This window comes from Suricata suricatta, chromosome 2 (assembly GCF_006229205.1).
Source record: "Suricata suricatta isolate VVHF042 chromosome 2, meerkat_22Aug2017_6uvM2_HiC, whole genome shotgun sequence".
Taxonomy (NCBI): domain Eukaryota; kingdom Metazoa; phylum Chordata; class Mammalia; order Carnivora; family Herpestidae; genus Suricata; species Suricata suricatta.
The window spans coordinates 30,966,816-30,982,419 of NC_043701.1; positions in this window are offsets into that span (position 1 = coordinate 30,966,816).

Here is a 15,604-nt window from a genome sequence, read left to right on the forward strand (position 1 = left end):
AAAGAAAAATGTTTTTTCTTGGTCGCCTAAATGGACCAGCCTTTTCTTAAGCATCTATTTAAAATCTAGTTTTATCTTCAGGGTGCCTGTTTGGCTTAGTTAAGCATTTGACTTCAGGTCATGATCTCACAGTTTGTGGATTCAAGCCACTCATCTGGCTCTGTGCTGACAGCTCAGCCAACTTCAGATTCTGTGTCTCCCTCTTTCTCTCTGCCCTCTCCCACTCTGACTGTGTGTGTGTGTCAAAAATAAATAAACATTAAAAACAAACTTAAGGGGTGAATCAGCATGGCAGAGAATTAGGGGAACCAGAAGTTCCCTCATTCCTCAAACATAGCAGCATTTAAACCAGAATTCTTGGAATTCCAGGAATCTGGGCTACAGAGTGACAGAAACATGCCAGGGGCCCATGGGGACAACTTGGCAGGCTATACATGTGTGATTGGCAACTAAGAGAGACAAAACAGGTAGCATAGGCACGGTGGGGAGGGATCCCCTTCTGTGGAGAGATAAAAGGAAGAGATGGAGGAGAGGCTGTGGAAGTGTAGGATTGAATGTGAACAAGAGAAAAAAACAGACTGGGGAATGGAAAAAATGGAGGAAGAACCAATTTCTAACATGATTCAGAGCTGTGTGACTTTCTCTGGACTGAGATGGACCACCCTTCACCCCGCCTGGAGAGGAGGATGGGCAGTCCTGGGCTTCTTAGCCAGAAGCTCAGGGGTGCAGTTGGAGATAGCAGTCTTTTTCCTTAAGTGCTGTGGAAAGAAGGCATATAACCTCCAAGGACAAAAGACCCTGCAGGCACCTACCAGCCAGAAACCCTTTGTTGGCTGGCTAGTGGAGTGGCACTTCCCTTCAACTGGGGTGCATGGAGCAGGATCTTTTATGACATTGGGCTTTGAATCCTAGAGGAGGGCCTGGGAGTTGGGGGAGACTGTGGAGGAATAAAACCCACCCTCTTGCCGATGTCTGGCACTATGAGGGCAGCCTCCACAGAGTGGATTGTGACACCCAGTTTGGGACAGAGGGAGAGACTGGGGTGTTGTCATTTTTCTTCCCATCACCAACAAGAATGGCTTCAGAGAACAGACAAGGGGCCCACATTGGAGGTGGGACCCATCTAACCAAACCACATGCCCCCATGCCTTGTAACTGTGCATAAGATTGACACTTACTCTCTACTTATTCATTTTCTCTCTCTCTCTCTCTCTCTCTCTCTCTCTCTCTCTCTCTGGATTAAGTTGTAGAGTTTCTCTGATTCTCTCCCTGGTCAACTTTTTTTCTTTTTTTTTTCCCCTACCCCTGTCACTTCTCTCTTTGTATGAGATAAGACTTCTTCCACCACCACCCTGCTTTAAAAAAAAACTTTCCAGGGTTACTTCAATGAACAAATCAAAGCACACCTGGTGGAAGGCCCAAACTGCCACTGCAAGTAGGGAGATAAAGCAACCAGAGTCACAGCAACAGAGAGCACACAACATACTCCAAAAACATCTCCTAAAGGGCCAGGCCCTGGACAGTGTATGACTTTAATATAGTAGCGCTCACAGGTGCAGGACACATAATAAGCTATTAAAACACATAAGGAGCAGAAAACTAGCCAAAATAATGAAACAGAAGAATTTTTTCAAAAGAAATTCCAGGAAGAAATGAAAGCTAGAGTTTCTCAAAACAGATATAAACAGTATATCTGAGTAAGAATTTAGATAAGATTAATAAGATTAATAGCTGGTCTTGAAAAAAGCATACAAGACAACAGAGAGTCTATTGCTGCAGAGATCAAGGAGCTCAGAAATAGTCACGATGAATTAAGAATGTTGTAAATGAGGTGCAAAATAAACTAGATGCAGTGACAGCAAGGATGGAGGAAGTAGAGGGGAGAAGAAGTGAAATAGAAGATAAAAATATGAAAAAAGATGAAGCTGAGAAAAAGAGAGATAAGAAAATATGAGAACATGAGGGAAGAATTAGAGAACTACGTGATTCACTGCAACGTAATAATATCCATATCATAGGAGTACCTTAAGAAGACTAGAGAGAGAGAGAAAGGGGAAGAAAGGTTACTTGAACAAATTATAACTGAGCACTTAATTTGAGGATGGAAGCAGACATCCAAATCCAGGAGGCACAGGGAACTCCCTTCAGATTTATCAAGAATAGGTCTTCTCCACAGCATATTATAGTGAAACTGTGAAAATACAAAGATAAAGAGAGAATTGTGAAAGCAGCTAGGGACAAAGGGGCCTTAACTTACGAGGGTAGACACATTCAGCAGACCTGTCAACTGAAACTTGGCAGGCAAGAAGGGAGTGGCAGGAAATATTCAATGTGCTGAATAGGAAAAATGTGCACCCAAGAATCCTTTGTACAGCCAAGCTGTCTTTCAGAATAGAAGGAGAGGTAAAGGCTTTCCCAGACAAGCAAAAACTGAAAGAGCTCATGACCACTAAACCAGCCCTGCAAGAGATTCTAGGGAAGACTCTGTGAGCAGAACACTGTAAAAACTACAAAGGAACAGAGACATCACCGCAAGCATGAAACCTACAGATAACACAATGACACTAAATACATCTTTCAATAATAACTTTGAATGTAAATGGGCTAAATGCTCCAGTAAAAAGACATAGAGTATCAGAATGGATTTAAAAAAAAACAAGATCCATCTATATGCTGTCCACAAGAGACTCATTTGAGAACTGAGGACACCTTCAGAGTGAACATGAGGGGATAGAGAACCATCTATCATTCTAGTGGAAGTCAAAAGAAAGCTGGAGTAGCCATACTTATATCAGAAAAACTCGATTTTAAACTAAAGGCTATAACAAGAGATGAAGAAGGGCATTATATCATAATTACAGGGTCTGTCCATCAAGAAGAGTTAACAATTATAAATGTTTATGCCCTTAACTTGTATGCCCCCAATATATAAATCCATCACAAACATAAGCAATCTTAATGATAAGATTATATTAATTGAAGAGGACTACAGTACTTCACTTACAGCAATGGACAGATCAACTAGGCAGGAAATCAATAAAGACACAATGGCCTTGAATGATACATTGGACCAAATGGACTTGACAGATATATTCAGAACTTTTCATCCCAAAGCAGTAGAATACACATTCTTCTCAAGTGCACATGGAACATTCTCCAAGGTAAATCACATACTGGATCACAAAAGACCCTTCGATAAATTTTCTTAAAAATGAGATCATACAATGTGTATTTTCAGATCCTAATGGTATGAAACTTGAAATCGAACACACACAAAAATTGGAAATCCTCCAAATGCATGGAGGATAAAGAACATCCTACTAAAGAGTGGATGGGTAAACCAGAAAATTAAAGAAGAAATTAAAAATAATATATGGAAGCAAATGAAAATGAAAAAACAACAATCCCAACCATTTGGGATGTAGCAAAGGCAGTCATAAGGGGAAAATACATTGCAATTCAGCCCTATCTCAAGAAACAAGAAAAGTCCCAAATACAAAATCTAACCTCACACCTGAAGGAACTAGAAGCAGAACAGCAAAGAATTCCCAAAGTCAGCAGAAGAAGAGAAAGATTAGAGCAGAAATAAATAATATAGAATCCAAAACCAGTAATAAGACAGATCAATGAATCTAACAGCTGGATTTTTGAAAAAAAAAATAAGCAAAATTGCTAGACGCTTAGCCAGACTTCTCAAAAAGAAAAGAGAAAGAACCTAAATATATAAAATCATGAATGACAGAAGAGAGATTACAACCAACATCACAGAAATAAAATTATTAGAGAATACTATGAAAAAGTATATGCCAACAAACAGGACAATCTGGATAAAATGGACAAATTCCTAGATATCCACACACTACCAAAACTCAGATGGGAAGAAATTGAAATTTTGAACAGATCCATAACCAGCGGGGAAATTGAATCAGTTATCAAAAATCTCCCAAAAGATAAGTGTCCTAGGTCAGATGGCTTCCCAGAAGAATTCAACTAGACATTTAAAGCAGAGTTAATACCTATCTCTCTCAAGCTGTTCAAAAAAAAAGAAAGAAAGAAAGAAAGAAAGAAAGAAAGAAAGAAAGAAAGAAAGAAAGAAAAAGAAATGGAAGGAGAGCTTCCAGACACATTGATTCCCAAGCCAGAGACCCCACTAAGAAGCAGAATTTCAGGCCAATATTCCTGATCCATGTTAGTATGCAAAAATTCTCAACAAGATACTAGCAAATTGAATTCAACAGCATATAAAAAGAATTATTCACCATGATCAAATGGGATTCATTCCTGGGGTGCAGGAATTGTTCAATATTCACAAGTCAATTCATGTGATATATCACATTAATAGAAGAGAGGATAAGAACCATATGATCCTGTCAATAGATGCAGAAAAAGTATTTGACAAAAATACAGCATCCTTTCTTAATAAAAAAACTCTAGAAAGTCAAGATAGAAGGAACATACCTCAACATCATAAAAGCCATATATGAAAAGTCCACAGCTAATATCATTCTCAAAGGAGAGAAACTGAGAGCTTTGTCCCTAATATCAGGAACACGACAGAGATGTCCTTGCTCAACATGGTATTGGAAGTCCTAGCATCAGCAGACAACAAAATGAAATAAAAGGCATCAAAATTTGCAGAGATGTAAAAGTTTCACTTTTCGCAGATGACATGATACTTTACATGGAAAACCTGAAAGACTCCACCATAAAGCTGCTAGAACTGATACATGAATTCAGCAAAGACGCAGGATACAGCATCAGTGTACAGAAATTGGTTACGTTTCCTTACACCAATAATGAAACAACAGAAAGAGAAATCAAGAAACTGATCCTATTTACAATTGCACCAAGAACTATAATACATTTAGGAATAAACCTAACCAAAGATGTATACTGAAAACTATAGAAAATTTATGAAAGAAATTGAAGACACAAAGAAATGGAAAAACACTTTATGCTTATGAGTTAGAAGAACAAATATTTTTAAAATATTGATACTACCCAAAGCAATCTACATATTCAATGCAATCCTAATCAAAATTCCACTGGCATTCTTCTCAGAGCAATCCTAAAATTTGTATGGAACTAAAATAAGATCCTGAATAGCCAAAGTAATGTTGAAAAAGAAAACTGAAGTGGGAGGCATCACAATCCCAGACTTCAGCCTCTACTACAAAGCTGTATTCATCAAAACAGTATGGTATGGCCACAAAAGCAGACACAGACCAATGCAGTAGAATAGAGAACCAGAATTGTACAAACAAATGTAATACCAATTAATCTTTGAGAAAGCAGGAAAGAGTGTCCAATGGAAAAAAAGACAGTCTCTTTAACAAATGGTGCTGGGAGAATTGGACAGGAATATGCAGGAAAATGAAACTGGACCACTTTCTTACACAATACACAAAAATAAACTCAAAATGGATGAAAGACCTACATGTGAGACAGGAAACCATCAAAACCCTAGAGGAGAAAGCAGGAAACAGCCTTTTTGACCTCAACCGCAGCAATTTCTTGCTCAACGTGTCTCTGAAGGCAAGGGAAACAAAAGTGAAAATGAACTATTGGGATCTCATCAAGATAAAACTTTTGCACTGCACAGGAAACAGTCAACAAAACTAAAAGGCAACTGACAGAATGGAAGAAGGTATTTGCAAATGACATATCAGATTAAAGGTTTGTATCCAAAATCTGTAAGGAATTTACCAAACTCAACACCTGAAAAACAAATAATCCAGTGAAAAAATGGTTAGAAGACACTTTTCCAAAGAAGACATCCAGATGGCCAACAGACACATGAAAAGATGCTCAACATCTGGGGGAAAATGCTCATCATCAGGGAAATACAAATCAAAATCACACTGAGATATCACCTCCTACTGGTCAGAGTGGCTAAAACTAACAATTCAGAAAACAACAGATGTTGGCAAGAATTTGGAGAAATGGGAACCCTCTTGCACTGTTGGTGGAAATGCAAACTAGGGCAGCTACTCTGGAAAACAGTGTGGAGGCTTCTCAAAAAATTAAAGATAGAACTACCCTACAACCCAGCAATAGCACTACTAGGAATTTACCCAAAGGATACAGCAGTGCTGATTCATAGGGTCATTTGTGCTCCAATGTTTGTAGTAGCACTTTCAACAATAGCTAAATCATGGAAAGAGCCCAAATGTCCATCAACTGATGAATGGTGGTTTATATACACAATGGAATATTACTTGGCAGTGAGAATGAAATCCTGCCATTTGCAACAATGTGGATGGAACTAGAAGGTATTATGCTAAGTGGAGTAATTAGTCAGAAATACAGATACCATATGTTTTCATTCATATGTGGAACTTGAGAAACTTAACAGAATACAATGGGGAAGGGAATGGGAATAAATAGTTTCAAACAGAGAGGGAGCCTTACTACAAGAGACTTAAATACAGAGAACAAACTGAGGGTTGATAGTGGAGGGCGGGGGAGAGGGGAAATGGGTGATGAGCATTGAGGAGAGCACTTGTTGGAGTGAGCACTGGGTGTTGTATGTAAGCGATGAATCATGGGAATCCACACCTGAAACCAAGAGCACACTGTACACAGTGTATGTCAGCTAACTTGACAATAAACTATATCTATATCTATATCTATCTAAACACTAAAATAGTAATAAAAATTTCTAAAAAAACAAATTTTAAGGGACACCTTGGTGGCTTAGTTGGGTAAGCATCCAACTTCAGCTCAGGTCTTGACCCCACAGTTCATGAGTTTGAGCCACGTGTCATGCTCTCTGCTGACAGCTCAGAGCCTGGAGCCTGTTCTAAATTCTGTGTCTCTGCCTTGCTCTCTGCCCCTCCCCAACGTGTGCTCTGTCTCTTTCAAAATAAACATTAAATTTTTTTTTATTTTTTAAATAATAAAATCAAGCACTATCTTTTATTTCACACTGAAGTCTCATACCACCTAGATTTTGTTGAGTCCTTTTTTGGCATGGGAGGTGTGCACATCGGACAGTATATTGTCTGACATCTAAACCTTCCCAATCTCACAAAGTCCTAATTGGTGTACATGTCATATCTTCTTCCTAAAAACATCTTAATATTCTTTATGTAAACTACCTCACCTTTGGTTACTTTGGTCACCTACTTGACCAAAGTCTGAGGAAACAAATTCTATAGGTAGTGATGTTTAAAATAGTATGAATAATTCATGGCCAAGTTTCCTTCTTTAGAGATTGTCTCCCATGATTAAAAACTATAAACTGGACAGAATACATGAATTACCACTTCTCGTGGGTTAGATGACAAGTAGTTAAAGGCAGTTTTCCTTGAAAGAAGGTAAATGTAAGAGGTAAGCCCCACAATCACTTTAGCTCTTTCCTGGTAGAACTTTCCAGACCACAGCACTGAAAATAATAAAACAAACATGTTGGAAAAGTGGATAGAAATATGCAAAAGGATAAATGTGGATTTCTATTTCACATGATAAAAAAATTAACTCAAAATGGATCAAAGACCTAAATATAAAGCCTAAAACCATAAAACCTTTAGAAGAAAACATAGAGGTAAATCATTATAACCTTGAATTTGGCAAGATTCATATGACACTAAAAGCAGGAGCAACAAAAGTAAAAATAGATAATGTTGATTTCATCAGAATTTAAAACTTTGTTTCAAAAGACGTCATCAGTCAACAGTCAATTTCCAGCCTGATGTGAGAAAATAAGCCCTGATTCTAAAGCCATGATTGGATACGTATTTTTTTTCTTGCTGTTTAAAGCATTTTAACTGAAACTGAAGACTCTGATGAAGAATCTCTGGATATCATAGTAAAATACCTTGGTGGGTAGAATTCTAAAATGGCCTTAAACATTCCTCCTCCTGATATCCAAACCTTGGTATAATCACTTCCCTTGGATTCAGGTAAACCTTATTTGCTTCTAGCGAATGGAATATGGCAAACATAATTGGATAGTTACTCCTTTGAGGCATTATATTATATAAAACTCTGTCTTAGAAGTCTGAAGAGAGATATTTTTGTTGGCCATGAAGAAGTAAGTTGCCATATTGAGGAGAAGGCATTATGACATAATGGGGGCAGACTCTAGGAGCTGAGGGGCTCACTCTATTCACAAGAAAGTGAGTCTACAAACAACAGTGAGCTTGGAAGAAAACTGTCCCTGAACTTCAGATGAAAACACACCTTGTTTTCAACCTGGTGAGACTTAGCAGAGGACACAGTTAACCTATGCCTGGACTCCTAACACAGGAAAACATTGACATAACAAGTGGGTGTTATTGCAGACCTTGAAGTGTGTGGTTATTTGTTATGCAGCAATAGAAAACTGAAACAATACCTCAGGGGAAACATTTCCTGAAAAAATAAATGGTTACATATTTTCTAGTAAATGTTCTTTGAGGATATTATTAACTATTTCCATGAATTCTTAATTTCCCAATTAAGCATTGGCATATCTTTCTTTAAAAATATCCAGCTTTAAAATATAATCTTAGCTTCAGTATTATAGTATTATTTTTTAAATCACCCATTGGGCTTAAAAATGCTTTAAAATGCACTTCATAATATGTACTTTATCTTAATTTTTTTCATTAACAACTTATCGGTATATGTAACTTTATGCCTCAGTTTGCTATTTTCAAATATTAACTTAATGGACAAATTCAAATTATTTGTCTAAGAATGAGTTAAATTACCAAATCATTGTATTTGCAAACCCAAAACGGTAAATACATCTTTAAAAAAAAAAACCTGAGAAAGTATTTCCAAGTGGGAATTTATGCTTCTCTGTACTTCTACACACTCAGAAGGATGATGAGACTGAAAGGAAGGAGGAAAAAAGGAAACAGGTAAAATAATGAAGAAAGTGAGGGAAAAAGGAAGGATAGCAATGATATGCATATTTTTATAACCCAATAGAGTGAAATGTAGACATGGGCATGGAATAGCTGGCTAATAAATATGTGCTACAGGATATTTAAAAATAAACAAATGTTCAATTAGCACTCAGATAAGGAAAGTTCTGGAACACATCTGTGGTCTTAATTTGAATATAATCATGTGACCAAAGATAATGTTCAGTTGGAGAAAGAAAGATAAATTTTTCACAAAAATGTGTGTAGTTGAGTGATAGTATGTGTCTGTGGATGTGTGTGTGCACACTAGATGAATGGTGTTTGGGGAAAAGGTGCCAACAACTGTATGTATTGTTTAGCTAGACAAAAGTAGTAAAAGTTTTATTTCATTTGTACCTCTTTTAATTTTAATTTTTTTATTTTTTAATGTTTATTTTTTGACATATATTTTTTAATTTTTTTAATAGTTTATTGTCAAATTGGTTTCCATACAACACCCAGTGCTCTTCCCCACCAGTGCTCTCCTCCACCACCACCACCTCCCTTCACCCTCCCCCTCCCACTTCAACCCTCGGTTCCTATTCAGTATTCAATAGTCTCTCAGGCTTTGCATTCCTCTCTCTCTCCAACTGTTTCCCCCTCCCCCTCCCCCTGGTCCTCCATTAGGTTTCTCCTGTTAGACCTATGAGTGCAAACATATGGTATCTGTCCTCTGCCTGACCTATTTTGCTTAGCATGACACCCTCAGGACCATCCACTTTGCTACAAAAGGCCAGATTTCATTCTTTCTCATTGCCATGTAGTACTCCATTGTGTATATATACCATATCTTCTTGATCCATTCATCAGGTGATGGACATTTAGGCTTTTTCCATGGTTTGGCTATTGTTGACAGTGCTATTATGAACATCGGGGTACATGTGCCCCTATGTGTCAGTACTTCTGTATCCCTTGGATAAATTCCTAGCAGTGCTATTGCTGGGTAATAGGGAAGTTCTATTGATAGTTTTTTTAGTATTTTTGAGAGACAGAGTATGAGTGGTTACAGACAGAGAGAGGGAGACACAGAATTGGAAGCAGGCTTCAGGCTCTGTCTGAGCTGTCTGCACAGAACCTAACATGGGGCTTAAACTCATGAACTATGTATGAGATCATGACCTGAGCCGAAGTTGGGTGCCCACCCAACTGAACCACACAGGTGCCCTGCTTTTTTAAAGGACAAGATATGTTTTCTTCAATGATTTTTCACACATCATTGAGTGATGTTCACATGTGAAGTGTCATCTTATTTTGCTCAGTGTTAGTTTTCACTTAACCTATATCATCATCTGAACCTTAGTGCTTACTATAATGCTAATTGCACTCCATTTGAGATCTAAATATCTCAATCTTGTTCAGATTTGATCTTCTTTGGATCCATAAAAAATTTCTAATTTTTTCTAAATCATATCAGTTGCAGGTACACAAATCCTTGGTGCCTAAAACACACAATATCTTTGTAAGAGAAAACAGAAAAAGCTTAAGAAGGTTTTGAATCCTCTATTACTAAAGTTAAATTATTTTCATCACTATTAGAAACCAGTGACCTAGACAGAATGTAAAACTTTTTTTCTTTTGGAAGGTGTCAGAGAATGGTTAAAAGAACATCATGGGGGACAAAAAAGAATTTGAAGGTGAAAGGAGACTGACTTTTTTCAATTAGAAATAGCATGGCCATTTAATTTTAAAAAATGTTCCATTTTTGAAAAAAGTCAGTATGACAAATCATTTTGATAATTTGCAAATGCTTTTGAATGTTATAAAATGACTGTGATATAAGTGAGGTTTGGCTTCTAAAAACATCTCTTATTTCTGAGTAACTAATTGAATTTGTTGAGTTCTTTCAATACTAATAGGCACAAAGATCTATGAGAACTCACTAAAAAGTGGATAAAGGAACCACACTTGAAGAATGTATTAATTTGTATGACTCCTAGTTGACCAGCACCCCTACTGCCAGTAGAAATGGCCATTTGCTCTTTTTATCAGCAAGCATGACTTGTGCAAATACCTATTACAGATCCATTTGTACAATGTTTGCAATTATAGGTTTACATATTTCTTCTGTTTCTAAAATCTGTGAAAGTTGGTGTCATTTCTTATTCTTACTTCTTTTGGGATCTTTTTGCAATGTCTGGCATACAGTAGGCACCGACAAAAAATATTAAATGAATATTAACCACTTTCAGGACTAAATCTAGCATGATGAGATTGTACAGTCATGTCCCGCCTTTGGATATATCCTCTCTTTAAATTTTGGATAAGGGTGGGGCTCCTGGGAGGCTCAGTTTGTTAAGCATCTGACTCTTATTTTTGGCTCAGGCCAGATTCTGCTCAGGTCATGATCTCATGGTTCGTGAGACTGAGCACCACGTTAGGCTCTGCACTAACAGTGTGGAGCCTGCTTGGGATTCTCTCTCCCTTTCTGCTCCTCCCCCACGTGTGCTGTCCCTCTCTCCCTTTATATAAACTTTTTAAAAATCTGGATAAAAACAAGCACATAAGGAGAGGAGTTTTTTTTCTCAGATTTTTTTTTCTATTACCAACATTTCACACACTATTTCTCTTCCATAATTGTTTTTCTCACTAATTTGTTAACAAAGAACCCATAATAATTTGAGCCATAGTAAGGATTTGGAGAATTAAAAAAGGTGTTTTGCGTCAGCCATCATCCGTCTCATAGCCTTTCATTCATAAAGCAAGTTTCATAGACTGTTATCCCAAGTCATATCCAGGCTAAGTATCATTTCGTTTTGCTGACATCAATACTGACAAAGTCAAAGTAGCACTGCTTATACATTAACCAATATATATGTAATGAAAACCACTATAAGCTACTTTAAATGTTTAATAGCTATAGTAACACATTTAGAAAACAGTTGAAATAGTAACAATACTTTAATTACCTAATATACAATATTTGAACATATAATTGTTTTATGAAAGTAGTAATGAGATACGAGAAATGATAGGTGCTTGCATTATAATACAATATTTTATGTAATGCGGTGGTTGAGCTGAGATATCATTCTAACAGGACAATAGAGCTATGTTTAACATATTTATATAACGTGTTTAACAAAAAAATTATATTGCTTTAATATTTATTAAAAGGAAAAATATTTTAAATGTTGTTCCTTAGTTGTACTCCACGTGTGTCTGGTGGGTATCATACTGGAAAGTGAAGGACCAGAGTATTCTATGAATTCTAATGCATGGATCCAGTGGCAGCTTTTATAATTCCCATTCATCCTGCCTTAAGCAACAATAATGACTCAACCTCATTAAGCTCTATCAGTATGCTCTGTTCTTAGAAAAGTCATATATGCCTCTTTAACTTTTCCATGCATCTAATAGTTAATGAAAGAGAAAAAAGAGCACAACAAAGCTCAAGTCTTCATTAAAATGTTCTAAGTGGGGTGGGGGAGCACCCAGTTGGCTCAGTCTGTTGAGCATTGGACTTCAGCTTAGGTCATAATCTCCCGGCTTGGTTTGTGAGTTCAAGCCCTCTATCAGGCTGTCTGCTGTCAGCACAGAACCTGCTTCAGATCCTCTGTCTTCCTCTCTCTTTGCCCTACCCCCTTCACTCTCTCTCTCAAAAATAGACCAAAAAAATGTTAACATTTATTTTTTTTTTTAATTTTTTAAATTTTTTTCTGAGAGAGAGACAGCACAAGCAGGGAAGGGTCAGAGAGAGAGGGAGACACAGAATCTGAAGCAGGCTTCTGGCTCTGAGCTAGCTGTCAGCACAGAGCCTGACGCGGGGCTCAAACCCACAAACCATGAGATCATGACCTGAGCTGAAGTCAGAAGCCTAACCAACTGAGCCACCCAGGCACCCCAACATTTATTTATTTTTGAGAGACAGAGAGAGACAGGGTGTGAACAGGGGAGGCGCAGAGAGAAAGAGACACAGAATATGAAGCAGGCTCCAGGCTCAGAGCTAGCGGTCAGCACAGAGCCCGATGCACAGAGCCCAAAGCGGGGCTCGAACCCATGAACCGTGAGATCATGACCTGAACCAAAGTCAGACGCTCAACTGACTGAGCCACTCCGGCACCCCAAAAATAGATAAAAATTTAAAAAGCTCAAGATAAAATGTTGCTAATGTTACATTCTAAGATCAGAGTTCTGAAGGGAGCAAACAGCTCAAAAATTTCATAAGGTAGATTGATGAAAGTCATTTAAAGTTCAGTTTGTTCCAAGAATTAGGCGTTTTCCACATTCTCAGAAGGTATGGGAAAACAGCTTGCATGGATCACTGGACAGAAAGCAGGACTGGGGTCATGTTTTAGCAAACATTGCTCAGACAATTTAGTTTCAGTGAGATATTGGGGTTGGGGAGCAGGGTAGTTGGAACTATAAAGATTACAACTAAACTTCTTTGGCTTTGAAGATCTTTCTCAGTCCTTCCTTTAGCCTCACAGTGGCAACAAGGTTAACATATTTAGGCCACCATTTCAGAGTCCAGACCTTCACCACAAGCTCAGGTTCCTGAGTATGAAGAACTAGTGAGGTTTATGATTTTAAGAGTTGAATGAGTCTAGAAAGCATCCATCAGTTTCTTATATAATCTTTAGTTCTCTATGGTGACTTCAGATATCCCTTGGGACAACAGCCATCTGAAACTGTTTAAGACTCTGGAAAGGACACAAATTAGGACTGTAATGGAAAATAAGGAGAATCATTAATAACCCATGAAATTCTCTGCTTCACCCTCCAACTATTGTTCTGAGTTCTATTAAGAATGTGTGTGTATATCTATGTATATATACACACACCCCAAAACCTAATTCTATCCCTTCTGGATGGCCCAGAAAGTTGCACAGAGACCAAGGCTCCATTTTCTTTTCTTAAAATAAAACTGTTCTGTTTTATCCCTTATCAGTCAGATTTTGTCAAAACATTTAAAGATCATCTTTGGGTACCAGGGCTTTAGAATTAAGGGGGAAAAAATTTTAACTTTTTGTCCTTGAAAATTAGCAATCTAAATTTTTTAAATGTTTATTTACTCTTTGAGAGAGAGAGAGAGAGAAATAGAGCACGAGGAGGGCAGGAGCAGAGAAACAGAGGGAGACACAGAATAGGAAGCCGGCTCTAGGTTCTGCACTATTAGCACAGAGCCTGACACAGGGCTCGAACCCACAAACTGCAAGATCATGACCCGAGCCAAAGTTGAATGCCCGAACAACTAAACCACCCAAGCTCCCTGAAAATTAGCAATCTATTAAACTAAGAGAAGGTTTTAAAATACAGTAATAACTCAAAGAAGAAACATGTGACTATTGATAGTTCCTAGGATTAAGTCAGGGTCTTTGTGCTGGAATCCGGGGCCAAAGTTACCTATATCTGGAAATCTGCTGCTTTGATGGGAGATTCTTGGGGAAATTCCTCCTGCCTCAACTCTGCTTTGGAGAAATCATGTGAGATTCTCAGCTTTAGATCTCCAAGTAGTGACAACACTCCGTCTTGGCAGTGTATATTCAGATATTGGAAAACATGATCCAGGGATCTATGCCTTGTAACTTTGCAACTGTCAACAGTTGATAGTACCGGATTCGGTTCTGACTGGGTTCAAGACGAGTTTCATATTGCTGTTGCTTTAAGGAAAACAGAGTTCTAGGATGAATGTCATGCAGAGATTCCTGTCATTTCTCCTTAGGAAAAGCCACCTGTGCCTGCTGGCTGTAAACTTGGATATACGGCATCCATCAGTTATGGGAGGTGTAATTCTAAATTCCACAGGATGACCAGTGATTTGTTCATAATATGATAAATTATGATAGTTTTCAGTGGATAAAAATAAAATAGAATACTTTTTAAAAGCTAAAAGTAGTACTTTGACTATCCCTTTTATAATGCAGATAATTTTATAAGATTTATTCTTAGAGTACTCCATCTTTTTCTTTTGACTTTTAATGATATCTGAGGAAGATAAGGACAATATACTTTATATTTATATTTAGTGTATTTACTAAGAATAATTATATATGATATATAATATAATGATATATAATATATGTGCAGAGAGATGCCACATCAGAAAATGCTGAGAATGGACAATTTAAATATTCATAGATGATTTATTTAGACATCTGTCATGTTATTTACTAATCCTTTGATATTATAGATATCAAAACTAGAATTGGTGTTTGGATATATTTGTACTTCCTAATCTCCATGTTCTGGATGGACAAGCCATCAAAAGTCTTCATAAGCTCAGAAATTTATTATGAGCTGTCATATCTAAGATATTTTAATGCTTCAGAGTAAACTTAACTGAAAGACAGTAAGGGAGAGTAATATAATGAGTTATATTTTATGAGACAGTAGAATTACTTTTAATTATACAGCAGGTAAGTCTCAAATACATGCACCATAATTAAATTCTCGGTATGTTTTATCTATATTTTTTATGGGACTTAAGTTAGAGATTAGACTTAAGTGAGTGACTCTATTTAAATTATTATTTAATTTTTATTTTAAACTGATAGATGTTGTCCTCTTTAAAAAGTAATAAATTATATCATGTATCTTGAATGTATCATAGATAAGCTGCTATATTACAATTGCCACTTCAGATAGCTGTGAAATTAGGTGATTAACTAGTTGGTACCTAACCTTCTAATTTCTGTATAAGTCTAATTACATGAAATAGAAGTGGGGGTTTTGATTTTTTACTTTGCTTTTCTGTTTGGAGTATCATTGAA